This window comes from Paramisgurnus dabryanus, chromosome 19 (genome assembly GCF_030506205.2).
Source record: "Paramisgurnus dabryanus chromosome 19, PD_genome_1.1, whole genome shotgun sequence".
Classification (NCBI taxonomy): domain Eukaryota; kingdom Metazoa; phylum Chordata; class Actinopteri; order Cypriniformes; family Cobitidae; genus Paramisgurnus; species Paramisgurnus dabryanus.
The window spans coordinates 14,756,064-14,770,892 of NC_133355.1; the positions used below are offsets into that span (position 1 = coordinate 14,756,064).

The window sequence follows — 14,829 nt, forward strand, 5'->3', positions numbered from 1 at the left end:
ATACTGTAAATATAATCAAGTATCTGGGTCATATAAATTATCACGTAGCCTAATTAACCACACATCCAGCTCATTTCCAGACGTTTCGAATTATAAACTCACACATACACCGCAAATGTATCTTCATCCCAATGCATGAGTTTTAGCGCGGAGGAGGCATGCAAATATTTTACAGACACCCTCATGAGAAACAATTATCATCCAAATAGGGGTTAAGGTTCCGTTTTGTTCCTTTATTCTGACAGTGTAGAAGAAAATCAATACTGTACCTGCTATATTTTATAAGCTCAAGAAATTCACAAAGGACTTCGATTTTAAATAAAACACTTTCCCCTCATAAATAGCCTATTTGGAGGACAGCTAAGTATAAAATTGAAGCACACTTGTTGTGTTGCTCTGTTTAGCAGTCGTCTGCATTAGCCTTGAGGCTCTGTACTCTTAGATTCAATGACTCACCACTGGTCTTTAAGGGGACAGGTCATTTTGTGTACAAACATGACTTTAAGATCCTTCAGTATGATGTGGTGCTTCGAACCATAAGCACATGGGCTTAATGCTTTTTACAGCCAGTGGTGGCCTGTGTGTCACTGATGTTAAAGCATCTACCGTCAGTGAATCACTGAATCACTTGTTTCCATTGTTGAGTTTTTCTTTAGCCAAAGGATAGATTAATGGGTGTACACTCTAAAAAATTGTGCTTATAGTACTAAAAGCTTGTAATCATGGGGGAACAATTTTAGTGCTATATAGCATCTCTTTAAAACTATAAGTGATGCATAGCACCACTTAAGGGGGTCGCACACAGGGCGCACAGCTCAGCGCCGACTCCGCTACGACTCAGTTGTGCCACAGAGCGCCACTCACATAGTTTAACATTAAATAACATCATATTTGTCCCAAATCATTAACGATTAACATTATCTGCTAATGTATATTTTGCATTTTGAAATTGACGCTATCTGACTAAGCTCGCGCTATTTAATGTGTACGATACCTCCGCTACTGTCAGGTGTGCGACCCCCTTTATGGTTCAACAAAACACAAAATTTTTCTATAGGGGTTAAATTGGGATTTGTTATGTGGGGGGGTCTCCAATAGAATCTGGACCTCATTTTGGTAGACCCGCCCAACATATATGCAACCCTGGCAACAATGCAGGTTAGTAGACACGCCCATTACTGCTGATTGGCTACAAGTGTGTTTTTCAAAGTTTTTTTTGTTTCAAAAATCACTCGACCCGCCTTTAAATGATGCAAATCTACGAGTCCTCATGCACAAGTGATCAAACTTTTAGCAAAGTTATGAGAATCATACAACCTCCTTGACTAATAAAGAAAAGATAAGAAAAGGTAAAAGATATCAGCAACATGTCTTAGCCATGGAGATTTCTTACCTATGCTGATCTTAGGTCAGTAGCTAGTATGCTATAATGCACTATAATTACTAAAAATACAATCTTATGTACTGTATCTCTCATCTCTACAATGTCTAATGACCCTGCGGGAGTGCCTACCTTCCTATAGGAATGAATGAAAACACATTATTGGTTTTGTGTCCGTGCACACGAACCAGCACCAGCGGGCACACTGTGGCGGATTAAAGCGAGACCTTCAGCCTATGTGCCTAGGCTCATCCCTGGACGGCCCCGGCCCAATTTAAACCCTGGTTATTATGCTAGTGTGTTACAGCTAATGGCTACATCTGTCAGCAGCAGGGAAGTGAGGCCAGGTTTTACCTGTCAGTCCAAAAAGTGAGCACAAGCCAAATAAACAACTTTTTTCCACCTGTCACATCGCCTCCGACTGTGCACCGTGGGCAGAGTTCAAATATTGGTCAATGCCTTTAACACCAGCTAAGGGGGTTAGGGATGTAGGAATGCCAGATTGCTTTCCCTACGTGTGGCTGGCTAGGCTGACCATTGAATGAACAGTGTCTTATACAGTACCATCCGCTCAGGTGATGTTCAGGCAGGGGGTAAAATGTGACATTCACCTGAAAGTGAGAGTGAGTCAGTGCCAATATCAGTGCTTTTATTTTATTTGAATGAAATTTGAAGGCGGAGAGTTTAGTTTAAATGCATCTGGGGGTTGAATATATATAACTGTAGATCAAAATAAAACTGCGTAGATATGATGAATGCATTTTAAATCAGCTTAATGTTTAATGAGATGTGATGTGCTAATTATCATATACGCCTGGGATTTCAGTGTAAACATTATGTCTTGTCTGTAAATTAATTTTAGAGTCAAAACAAATATATGCATGACAGGTGTACCTGTTTATGTATACAACATCGAAATTAATTTTGCATGTGTTGTCAAGTTGTTGATGCTGGTTAATGCAACAAATATGAGTACAAGTCAATAATTGGTTGAAGCTCGGGTAATCTATGCAGTGCAAACAATGCCAAACTTGTTTTTCTAGAGTCACATCCTATATAGTGAAATAAAATATGAGTTTAGATTCAGTAATTCTGAACATTTGCATGCTGACGGTTCACCCTCTGCTTTAAAGCAACCGACATGCTAATCCTCTTCCCTCAGGCAATGTTTGAGTTGACCACAGATGCACAGTAAATGCACACACAGATGCGTACACATTTTCATTAAAAACAAATTCATCTGAAGAACCGCCTCATGCCTATGTATATAAATCTTTATTTTATGTTTGTTGAAAAGTAGTAAAGCCCCTAATGTTTTGTCAGAAGCCCCTGTTTTTTGAGGAATGAAAAATGTTAAAGGTGTATTGCGTAACTTTTAAAAGTATCTGTTGACAGAAATGCAATTTAATATACATAACTATATTATCAGTGGCCTGCAAAGACCTTACATTATGAACTGTATTGTTTTTGTTACCTTAGAATGAGATGTTTTTTATCTTACATGGAAGTCACTGTCATGTTTCTACAGTTTCCCTGAATGGACAAACTGTTCAGAGCGTGTTTCGTCCCTATGTTGTCTCAAGCGATGACATGGTTGTCCTGTGGCGGCTACCATATGCGTTTTGAAATTGACGGGTGAGCTGTTGGTTGCAATTCGCAATCTCACCACTAGATGCCACTAAAATGACACACACCACTCTTCCGCTGTCATTGACGAGTTAACTTCAATTAAGAGAAAACGCTTCTCTGCCAATGAGTTTTTATGACACTCAATATTTCTGCTATTTTCCACCCAGGTTGCACTTATAAAACACTAAAGCATCCACTAGGCCAAAAACAGTAAAAACTCTGTGTATGTTTGATCATCGCTCTGAATCTGATCTCTAACAAAAGTCCTGTACAAAAATGCAATTATCTCAGCTTTTTGCTCAAAATGTGATATTTTTGAAGAAAGGTGATAAAAAGAGAACAAATGAAGATAGGATTAACTTTTTTGAAAGCAGAGGGTCTGTTCTTTCATATGTATGTTTATATATTTAAAGAAATACATTTTCTAGAAAGTCTAGAAAATCATAAAAAATGCTGGTGCTGGCTGGCAACTTTAAAAAAAAATGCTGGCGAGAAAAGAGTTATAGTAAAAATAGATGTTAATATTACCGTATTACTTCTAATTTGTTTTCCTAGTACACACATTTTGTGGAAGCAAGTAAAGAAGAAATGCAACAAGACAAGAAACAAGACAACCACCATAAAGACAGACAGACCAAAGATAAATATGGACTAAAGCACTGTGAGTGACCAGTCTGTTATGCTTTTTTAGTTTTATGTTCAAATTACAAGTACTATGATAATGACATAAAAATTATTCACTTTCTTTGTGGTCATGTTCTCAATTTTGCTATGATGACATGCCTTTGGATATGATATCAATTTAAACTGACAGTATTAATTGTATTTATATTACACATTACACTATTCAGGCATTTAGGGCAAATAACTTATTTATTTTATATAAAGTACTTTAAAATTATTATATTAAATATAAAATTATTATATTATTACTATGATTACTTTTTACTATATGAAAAAGTATCCCAAGTGTTCAGAGGTCAAGCGATCGATTTATGTGAAGAAAATGTGCAAAAGTGATGACAATCCGATGTTAATATCAGATGTGATGTACACTGGATCTGATATTTGCGTGTTGTGCTTAATAAGGTTGAGAACCGGTCTGGTTTAGGGTAAGGGTGTGGTTAATGCTTCAAAAAATCTTCAAAACCAAAAATGTTTTTAAAACTTTTTATACATTTCCAAATGCAGAAAATAAAATGCGTCTCTGACGTATAAGGCAAAAAACATTTAAACATAATCACAGGCGGTGGCGGCTGGTGACTGTTCTTCCGAGGGGTTCAAATTTAAAATAAGTGTTCGGAGTATCTTGTGTGTTGCTCGTGTTTTCAAAATATGTGTTTGTTGCGCCATGTGAACCATGTGCATCACGTGTCTTGTCAAAATAAGTGCCTGCTGCACACGCTTCAAAACCGTTTATGATAAAAGAGACACTCACGTTCACAATATACACGCAAGACACTCCCTTAACATTAAATTGTGATTACGCATGAGATTATGTGAGTATCTGGCAAACGCGAGCGTTTCTTTTATCATAAACCCTTTAGATGCGTCTGCAGCAGGCACTTATTTTGACATGACACGTGATGCACATGATGTGCCGAACACATATTTTCAAATGACGAACCACAAACATGACAGGCTACATAAATGTTGTGACTAGCTTCGCATATCATGCGCCCTCGAAAAATAATCAACGGCCACCACTGATCACAGGTTTTATAAGCTGCTGGCCACTAGAGGGCACTTATCGCTTAAACGTACCTCAATGTCATAATATGGTGCTTGCACAAACAACTATTAGGTCGCTATTTTTGGAGGACAGTCTATCTTATATTAAAAATGAAGATCTTGCATTGTCCCTTGTTATAATATTGCACATAGACTGAAGAGAAGAGGAGGCTTTCACCTTAATAATTGAGTAGTATAACACAGGGTTAAGTACCTGAGAAACCAAGGATTTTATTTTAGTGCTGCTGGAAGCGGTTTTAAATGAAAAATAAATCACTCTGTCTCTTCAGAAGCGTGGAGGAAAATGACTGTGAAAACATTGCCTTGTCAAACTATTCTAAAATCAAGGTCTGGGACAGTACATCATGCTCTTGGGGCTTTTTCTGGAAAATACTTCATTCAGTGTGTTAGTCAGCACTTTGATCAAATCCCCCACGTTTTCTTTCATTCGTTTCTGCTTTGTTTTTCTGAGATTTGTTTACTCATTTTTTATGACTTCAGTGAAGCTAAATAAGGTTTCAAACAGATGGCTGTGTCTACATGGGAGCAGGCTTTGCCACAAGTACCAAAGCTCTTAGAGACACAGTGCTGTGCTAACAAAGCCATTGAATGCAACTTTAACTAGAGCAGATTTTGCATTATGGCAACCAGGTAGACATGCTTTAAAACCCAGTGTGCATTCTTATCAAGCCAACATAACAATATTGATTCAACCAATATCATAAGCTTGGTGCATGACTATCTGTTTAAATGCAAAAACAATTGCAACTCTGATTGGTGGTGCTTTTATTATGCATACCCACCGGAAAATATGGCATTTGGGGTGTTGTGTGATTCTCCAATTCATCCCTAACATGTTCAGTAGGATTCAGGTCTACTGTAGGATTCAAGAAGTCAAGGCTCTCCTTTACTCTAAATAGGTTATTTTTAATCCATGCTGGGTAAATACTAAACAGAACACACCGATGGGTAAAAATTAACCCAATACGGGGTTGTTTTAATGCAACTACTGGCTTATTATTACCCATGTTGCAAAAAACAACCCAACATTAAGCCATTTTAACCCAGCATGTGTTTTGTCCGATGTTTACCCAGCATGGGTTAAAAATAACCCCGCCATTTCTAGAGTGTATGTAGACAGCTTCTTGAATTATAGGCTGAGCCAACCCCATCTTTAGAAGGTTGTTCAAATACATTTGGACATGTGGTGTATTTTAAACATTGCACGATATGTCAGCGGAGCTGAATTATGTTTCTGGAGATTTACAGTCCTTCAGGGTTTAGTGTTTGCCTCGCTCTAACACACTGATATGTTTTGTACTGAGCTCAAAGACCTTGATTAGCTGTCTCAAGAGGGTTTGATTGGAGTGTTGTATTTTAAATATTCTGCATGTAGTTATCACAGTTTCAGGGTCACAGCCTTATCAATGTTTTTTCAAAATTCATCTGAGATGCCCTTTAAAACTACAGATTTACTAGTCTTATGTTCATTTGCACATAGATGAATTACTTATTTTTACTCACTTAAACTAATTTCTATTACAGTACCATATTGCATTATTTAAATAAGTTTTTTTTTCTTTGGTAACCCTTTATTTCATATTTAGGCATTTTACTAATAATTAATTATTAATAGTGCCACTACTTGTCAACTACTCTTTATGGATTCTGAATGGCTGAAAGGCTGGGATTAATTTAATGAAAGAATTTGATGAAAGAATTTAATGAAAGTATAATTATCAAATTTTTAAATGAGATAATAATTTGGCATTTAGCGGATTTTGCATCTAAGCTCCTCATTTCAGCATCATAGTCGCATTGCAAAACAGGCTTTTAATTTTATCGTTTCGCTAGATAAGACCCTGGTGCATTGTTTGGGATCGTTTAAAATTCTTTTGAAAAAAACTGTTAAGTGTTGAGTTAAGTATTAAATGTTGGGCTCTATTAAAGTCCATTAAAATGAGTAAAATCCTGCAATGTTTTCCTCAAAAAACATAATTTCTTCTCGACTGAACAAAGAAAGACATTAACATTTTGGATGACATGGTGGTGAGTAAATTATCTGGATTTTTTTTTTAAGAAAATTGACTAATCCTTTAATACTTATATGCACAATTACACTGTAAAAGTAACAGTGTAAAATAAAGTGTAACAGCTCTTTCTGCTTCTGAGTAATATATGAAACGTTCTGCATAAGTAATTTATCTTTTTGCATGTTGCAATGTTGAAAGTTGGTCAATGGCACCCAGATGCTCCATATTTAGCCTGGATCACTGAGGAAGCCAGTATTACTTGGTCTGATATATCCTGGTTTCTTCCTCACTGTAGATTCATATACATTCCCAACACATCAGTTGAGATCTCATGTTTCATGTGTCATCTCTGTGCATGCACCATCTTTTGGGAAACCAAAGTCACATTTGCCTTGATCGCTGATCAAGCTTCAAGATGAAAAGAAGCATGGGGACACGGGGACATGTGGCCATGTTGAAGAGGTTAATTAGATATAAATGTCTCAATATGCCATCATTTCTTTTTTCAGTTTCTTTATCATAAAAGCCACTGGTACTGTAGCGCAGCAGCGAATATTCCCTGCCTGTTCCTTTGGTGACACAAGATCATAAGGAGATATTTTACCATGCTTTTATCAAAGGTGCAGGGTGTTCTGGGACAGAACTGCATGGTGCTCCTTTAGGCGAGTCACTGTGACATCACTGCATCTTTAAATGTACCGTAAGCCTTTGTGGAGAGTGCATTATGACCTACACATTAGTGTAGTTTTTTTTCTTATAAACTTTGGTCTGATACGGTTTAAAAGAAAAATTTATTAATATTTTTGTGCCTGTTAATGTAATAAAATATTAATTTAAAAATTAAAGAAATCTTTAAAAAAGTGGGATTATGGAAGTGGTCTGGGTCTTACTTTGCCAGAAAAATATCAGGAATATTCAAAATTGCATGCATATTCAAAATACAGGTGTTTTGTTTTATCCCCCTGTGGTTTGCAGTACGCTGACATCGGCTTTCCAGCTGTTTGCAAGTGTAAAATGGCCGATCATCACGCTGACTTTCAAAGCTTTAAAAGTCAATAGAGGTTGATACATTAATTTATTTTTGGCACTGTCTGTCATGATTAAAAGACATATGTGTTTACCGCAAACGTATTTCGCGGTCAAGAGTCAGAGAGCGGAAAAAGCGCTATAATTTAATATGCTAATTATTTCTGTCAGCTAATTAGAATTTAGCATTTTGGCCGTGTAAATAGAGACAGACATGACACCTCTGCTGCTGTACGAGAAGGCTCTCGCGTCAAGCTGTGAGTGTCGCCGATCACATGCCGGCTTCGGCCTCATTAATTACACTCGCTAAGAGTTGATAAGCTGTGCTAATGACTGTGAGTGGCAGTGAATGAAATGAAGTACACAAACCAGCTCCCTTTATTCCTGAGAGGTCTTTATATTCATTGAAACCGTTAACGGTAATGGATTTCAGTGCTGTATTCTGGTATTGTCATGTGAATGACAAGTCAAAGTTTCATGTTCTCTTGAAATGTTTTTTTTTATCAAGTGAAGCAGGTTTTTAATAATAAATTCTTATTGTTGTAATAATATTTATTTCTTTAATGTCAATGTGATTATTATTTCATCCTGGTTATTATTAAGTGTCGGTATGATAATAGGGCCATTATGTATCCAGCTGTGGTCTTCAAAGCGGTTGATTTCACCATCGTGGGCTTATAGCATCAATGACTGTTTTATTTATTGCGTGGGTCAGTGACCATATGTTTGTGTTTGGCTTTGAATGGTATTTCTGATACTGTGTGAAGTCTACAGCTGTCAAGTCTTTCTGGAGCAAAACAAGGCTGAGTAGCTGTACAAGCCACGAGAGACTTTCCTTCTACCCAGATCTCAGTTCATGTTTTTATTAGTGCATGCGGTTTGTAGGCCAGTTCATCCTGTTATTCTTTTAAATTCATTTTATTTATTTTTATGTTTGTTTATGTTCAAGATTGTATTCATGTGGCTTGTTAACAAAAATAGCATAATTGGATGACAGCTGAACATGTTGAACATCAGAATAAGCCTGTTTACTCCATGCAACCATTCGGATCCCCAAATCAATGACACTGTCGGTTAAACAGTTTAATATTATTTTTTAGAGGCAAGATTTACATGTTTGTTTTTTCAAACTTCAGTATTCTGCAAAACAGGTCACATTACATCTTGTTCAGGTCTTCTGCATGTGCTTCATGAAATTAAGATGTTTAACTCAAGATGCCTTCAAAGAAGCTACCAAAGTTGTCCATCGCATATGTAGACTGATATTTTAAAGCTTTATTTTTTCTTCTGGCTTACATTGAATACTAAAGTAAAATAAAATGCAATAAAAACTACTATTTGGCAAAAGTTTACAACCGAAAATTTATTCTTTACCTCAACTCACTCCTGCAGGTATACATGACATCGCGCAATTTATGCTTGGCGAATAAGTGACTCCCTCACAACATGTGTTCCATCATTACGAGGCACCAAATCCCTCACAAACACATTTACCTAACTCTGTCTATATAAAAACCCACCTGTTGTCCACCTTTCAACATTAAGTCCTACTTGTAAACAGGGCTTTGTAAACTGCTCTTTATGTCAGCTCATTGACAAAATGTTAAATGCTCTCTCATTTGTAAGCTGCTTTGGATAAATCTGCCTGCTAAATAAATAAATGTAAATGCAAAGCATAGTTGTTTATACAAAAAAGCTATTTAAGTCCAGCTGGATTTATTGTTCTATGCAGTGTTTTGTTTAAAAAGAGGATAATTTTCAGATTAATTTGCTGCTTTAATATTGATCGTTGGCTATGGCCTTAAAGTAACTAGATTCACATATATTATCTTTAGGCAGCATTTAATCATTGGTTTGAACTTGAATAGTGCCGATTCTACACAGCAAAATCACCAGTGTTAAATTTTCAGGGATGGTGTTAAATACACAGTGTTGATGCTGTTTTAACACTATCTGGTAATAAAATAACACTGCCATTGCTAGGCCAGTGTTATATTCACGACAGTGTCAGTGTAAAACAAGGGTGTTATCAGATTTCACTCTGAGCGGTGTAAATCAAGCCACGCCTCCACTAAACATTTCCTGTCAGGGATTTTACCGCCATTTTATTTCACAGGAGAACTGAAGAGATCAGGTAAATCAGTCTCATAATATTCACATGGTTTAGCTAAATTAAACTGTTATTTCTCTGTCTGACTCTACGCAGCCATATGCCAAAAAACCTAAATAAGATATTTTCCCCATTTTATTTCCCCTTTGTTCGTTATTTGGTTCAGTTTAATCAGAGCTACCTTGTGTTACGTTGTTCCCTTGTTAGTTTAGTATAAAGTTAAACTGCTAGCTAAAAGTTTAAAACCAAGAAGGATAATTTTAACAGGAGATATGAACGAAAGAATTGAACCATGATAAAACGCGACATGCACTACAAATTGAAGGTATGAAATTAAGTTAAATGAAAGCTCGTTTATTCACCATATGATGCTCGTTATAAGGTAATCATATAGGCTAGATACCGTGAGTTAACGAGGTCGTTTACATGCACGTGAGTGCACGGATATCGGTTAATTATTCAAATTGCTGAAAAACACGGAGAAAACCGCAACCGCATCGTCATGTGTTTTTCTAAGATGTATGCAAACAGGGGAAATATCGCCAAACCAACAATTAATTTGACCAAAACCTCACAATATATCATCATTTGTATGCACAGATTGGATGCATTGTGTGTTGTAAGCTATTCGTGGCGCTAGATGTCAGACAGATGCAAATGGCAAATACATACGGAAGTGTAAAACGTGTATGGCGAACATTTTTTTTCTGTCATTATAGATGCTAGTTTGGTGAAAGTACACACTGAGTGCTTCAAATCATTCAGAAGAGATGCTGTTTTTAGGGCAGTTTATTAAAGAAGACCTGACATGGATGACTTCCAATGAGAAACGACTGCTAATACTTATATAAATTCATTACAGAAGGTAAGTTTACATATTTATACATATAAATCATTTTATTTGACATAACTGAACAGTTAACCAATCTTTTTAGTATATGTAGTTTTGTACATATTATTATTATTATTATTATTATTATTATTATTAATCTGGAAAGAAACTCACATGACCTGCTGCCAACTTTAATAAAAATATATTATCTTCTCATACATCGTTTTGCTATTGATGTCATATTAAATAGCAATCAAATTGATTACTATTTTGAAAATGTATAAATGAAGATTCATATTTTGTCTTGAGTGCTGTTTTTAATATAAAAAGAATGTTGAGTTTTCAGAGTCTTTATTGTCATTTTTTGTGATAGGACCCTACCAGACTATATTTGAATACGGCATGAATTCTGGAACTGTTATTCCTTAACCCAGTTTGGAGGATAAGAGCTTACCAACTAGTTATGTGAGTACACACAGTACATTTGTACTGTACACTGTCTCTAACATGATTTATTATACTGAGATGATTTTGATTCAAATAACGGTTAAAACTGCACCCTTTTTGGTATTTTCTTGACTCTTTTTGTCTTTGAAAATCTGCAGAAATATGCTGAGGTGATGTATTGCAAAATAGCCAACATACAACAATATGGATGACCCTCTGTCTGGTCAACAGGAGTTTAAATATGGTAAGTGTACATGGGTTTGCTACTTTTACGGTTTTAAAGTTTAACTGTATACTCATGGTGTTTAAATTCTGTTTTGCTAGGACGGGACAGTGATGTGGCAGCTCTTCCCTGCTCATTCACCTCTTGCCTTCATTTGTGAAAGGAAGAAAGACTGGAGAGGGTCAATGTGCAACTGAAGCTACTGATTGTGCGGTGTAAGTTTTTTTAGTATTTTGTTCTAGTTATTTATTCAGCAGTTAGTTTGCTTGCATTGTTCACCCCATGTAAATGCATACAAGTTCATAAATACACATCAAATACATTCATCAAATACACTCTTTTGAAACACTTAGGTGATGAGCATCAATCCATGCTTTGAGGGGGATGAATCAGCACAGCCCTGCCTGCACTGCGTTGGGAACAGAAGTTGCATCCAGAATTTTTGCATCATTCTGGACCAAAAAGCCATTCCCTCCATGATGAAGACCACTGATGCAGCCTTCCACTTCATCATGAGTAAAACAACTAAAGAACTAAATACCAGGTTGGAACGTATTTAAGAAAAATGAAACGTCTTTTGAATTGAAATGTCTGTTTTGTTATGGAAAAATCTTTAGTATTGTGAAGGATAAGCATTTCTGCCTGCCAGTAAGGTAATTGCCGTGTATTTTAATGTTCAAGTTTTGAGTAGGGTGGCTAATTTTTTTTAAACTCTCATTTGATATATTAAAGACCTTATAATAAGTGGTTTTCATGTCACTGCGCTGTGGTATAAGATAACTTTCATTATTCCATACTGTATTCTGTTTCTAATTGTAGCTGAGGTATTTAAATAAGCAGTGTTAAATGCAAAGTGTTGTGTGTATAAATGTAAATATTAAATGTGATGTACTTTAATAAAAAGAGGTTTTGCAATATTTCTTGTCATTTGTCTTTTATAGAAACAACCCATTAGCAACAAAAGTGGCTATTAATCAGTATTTTAACACTTAACATTGTTGAATTCACATTACACTGGTGTTGACCTTAAATTAGGAGTGTTAATTTTTAACACTGTATGTCTGTGCCAACACCAGTGTAGTGTGGAAACAACAATGAATAGTGTGAACAATGTGTAAAATTTAACAATATTGAGTGTTAAATTAACATATAAAGAGTGTTGTTAAATTAACACTACACTTTTGACTAAATTAACACAGTGTAGTGTGGACACATATACACACTTTTCCAGTGTTAAATTTGACACCCTGGGTGTTATTTTAACACCAGTGATTTTGCTGTGTAGGATTTGTTTAAAGAGAGGGCCAACATTGCAGATTGGGATTAAGTTAGCATCACATACAATATTGTTATTGTATGATTTTGAAATGTTGGTTTAGGACCTCATACTCATCCTCATGTCAGAAAAATGGTCAAAAAAGTGGAAGCTATTTAACTCTTTCCCTGACAGCGTTTTTTTTTTTTTTTTAAGTTGCCAGCCAGCACCAGCATTTTTTATGATTTTCACAAATGTTGAATACCTTCCAAATGTTCTTCTTTAAATATATAAGCATACAATAATATATAAAATGAAAGAACAGACCCTCCGCTTTCAAAACAAAAAAAACTTTCATCCTACCTTTATTAGTTCTCTTTTTATCACCTCTCAAATATGGGCAGGTTTCTTCAAAAACACCAAATTTTTAGCAAAAAGCTGAGATAATTCAAATTTTGTGAAGGACTTTTGATAGAGATCAGATGAAGGGCGATCTTTAATACATACAGTTCTCTCTCTTTCATGTGAGGCATTACTTCCAGGTTGTATAGATGCGGCCACCTGGTAGATAATGGCGGTATTGCGGAAAGCCGGAAATTCTCGTCATTGGCAGGGAAGTGTTTTCTCTTAATTGATGAGATAACTTATCAATGGCGGGGAAAGAGTTAAAATTTATACTTTGCACCTATAGAGCATCTAAATGGTACATATCAGGACCTTTATGATGGTTTTGCCTTAGTGACAGCTACACTGTAAAAAGTTAAAGCTGTTTTACTCAAAAACACCTAAAAATGTAATTTTATAAACTTAAATTTTCTCTCTTTAAGTTAAAGATTTAAAGTGAAACAATTCTAATATTAAGGCGTTACCAATTTAAATAATTTGTTTAATTTGTTTAAGATCCAACTTTTACTTTTTTCAGTATAGGGACCATTTTTACCTTCAATAAACAGATCTACTCTCAATGCTATACAGTCTTGCTGTCATTATCCACATTTCAGTTAGGTAGAGCAGTTTTGTTTTGTTTATTTGCCCTCCTTCTAAAAAATATGTTTCCAGAACAGGGGCAAATTAAATATCGACTAGGGTCAGTGCCCCTACAACACTACCTTAAGTAAAGAAAAAGTTCAAAAGTTTGGCAGTGTACCTTAAGTGTTTGTATTTATTTCTTTATTTTCTTCCATCGGGCAGCATTTCACTCAAGTTTACTGTGGCCTATTGTGCCGAGCACTATGAGATCTCTCTGGGCATTTTGCTCTTCAGGTCCAGTGAAGAGTTTAGCCCCAGCTGATACCTCTGACCCTCAGGTGACTTAATGAACTGTGAGGGCCGATGCCTCCTTTATTCTCTCACTCTCTGCTTTTCTGTATCTTTCCTTCCTCCCCTGTGTATATAATACCTTTAAACAGCACAACAACTCATTGGCAGCTGTCTTCAAAGTGCCCTGTTTATCTGTTTAGCATATGATGCTTGCTGTGTGAAGTCTGAAATGTTTTGTCATCTAAGATAGTGCAAATGTAGTTAAGTGCCAGAGCAGTTATGTCTGTGTGGGTGATGCTTTATATATGATATTCATCTGGAGAGAGTCGGATTTAATTTTACATTTTGTTAAGAAAATGGGTCCTTGCTATTATTTCGTATCAAATGCAGGTATATGCTGTAGGTAAACAACACCTAGCTGTACAGACTTAAATAGTAGTATGTTAGCCACAACACACAGTGCTACATTTAGCCAAACATTGCACAGAAACGGGTAACAGTGATGTAGGGACACACTCGATTTAAAGAAACAATTCATCCCAAAATGAATGATGATCCCCGGAAGTCAATAATTTAATTGGATCATAACTCATTGTTGAGAATCAAATCAGCATATGAAGAGTTTGGTTCCAAAATGCAATAAATCCATTTTGACTAATTTCGAAAAAATTTGTTTCTATACCAAGATAGTGACGAGATGAAAACCACTATTTTCTGTTACAAACTTTCACATAGCTTTTTTAGGTTATAATTACTTAAAAAAAAATCTATACTTTGATTTTCAAAGATTTATTACAAAAACTGTTAATTTTTCAGCAATATGCAAAAAATTGTGTTTTTTGTTTTTTTTGTTTTTAATGCTATGTATTGAATCAATATAAAATGTGCATTCATCATTGCCA

General features: G+C 35.7%; 2 long non-coding RNA genes across 3 annotated transcripts in view; both read left to right on the top strand.

Moving 5' to 3' along the window:
* Positions 1-3,665, top strand: part of LOC135772422 (uncharacterized) — a 64,876-nt gene extending 61,211 nt beyond the window's left edge. Inside the window, exon 3 of the long non-coding RNA XR_010543228.2 lies at positions 3,566-3,665. This is a non-coding gene — a long non-coding RNA (uncharacterized lncRNA). The remainder of the gene's footprint in view (positions 1-3,565) is intronic.
* A 6,015-nt stretch (positions 3,666-9,680) lies between these two features.
* Positions 9,681-12,329, top strand: LOC135779878 (uncharacterized). Of its 2 annotated transcripts, XR_010544897.2 has the most exons (6): positions 9,681-9,934; positions 10,630-10,775; positions 11,116-11,207; positions 11,348-11,433; positions 11,514-11,627; positions 11,766-12,329. It is a non-coding gene; the product is annotated as an uncharacterized lncRNA (long non-coding RNA). The 2 variants fall into 2 exon arrangements; XR_010544895.1 differs by lacking the exon at positions 9,681-9,934 and having other exon boundaries at positions 9,944-10,775.
* The last annotated feature ends 2,500 nt before the right edge of the window (positions 12,330-14,829 follow it).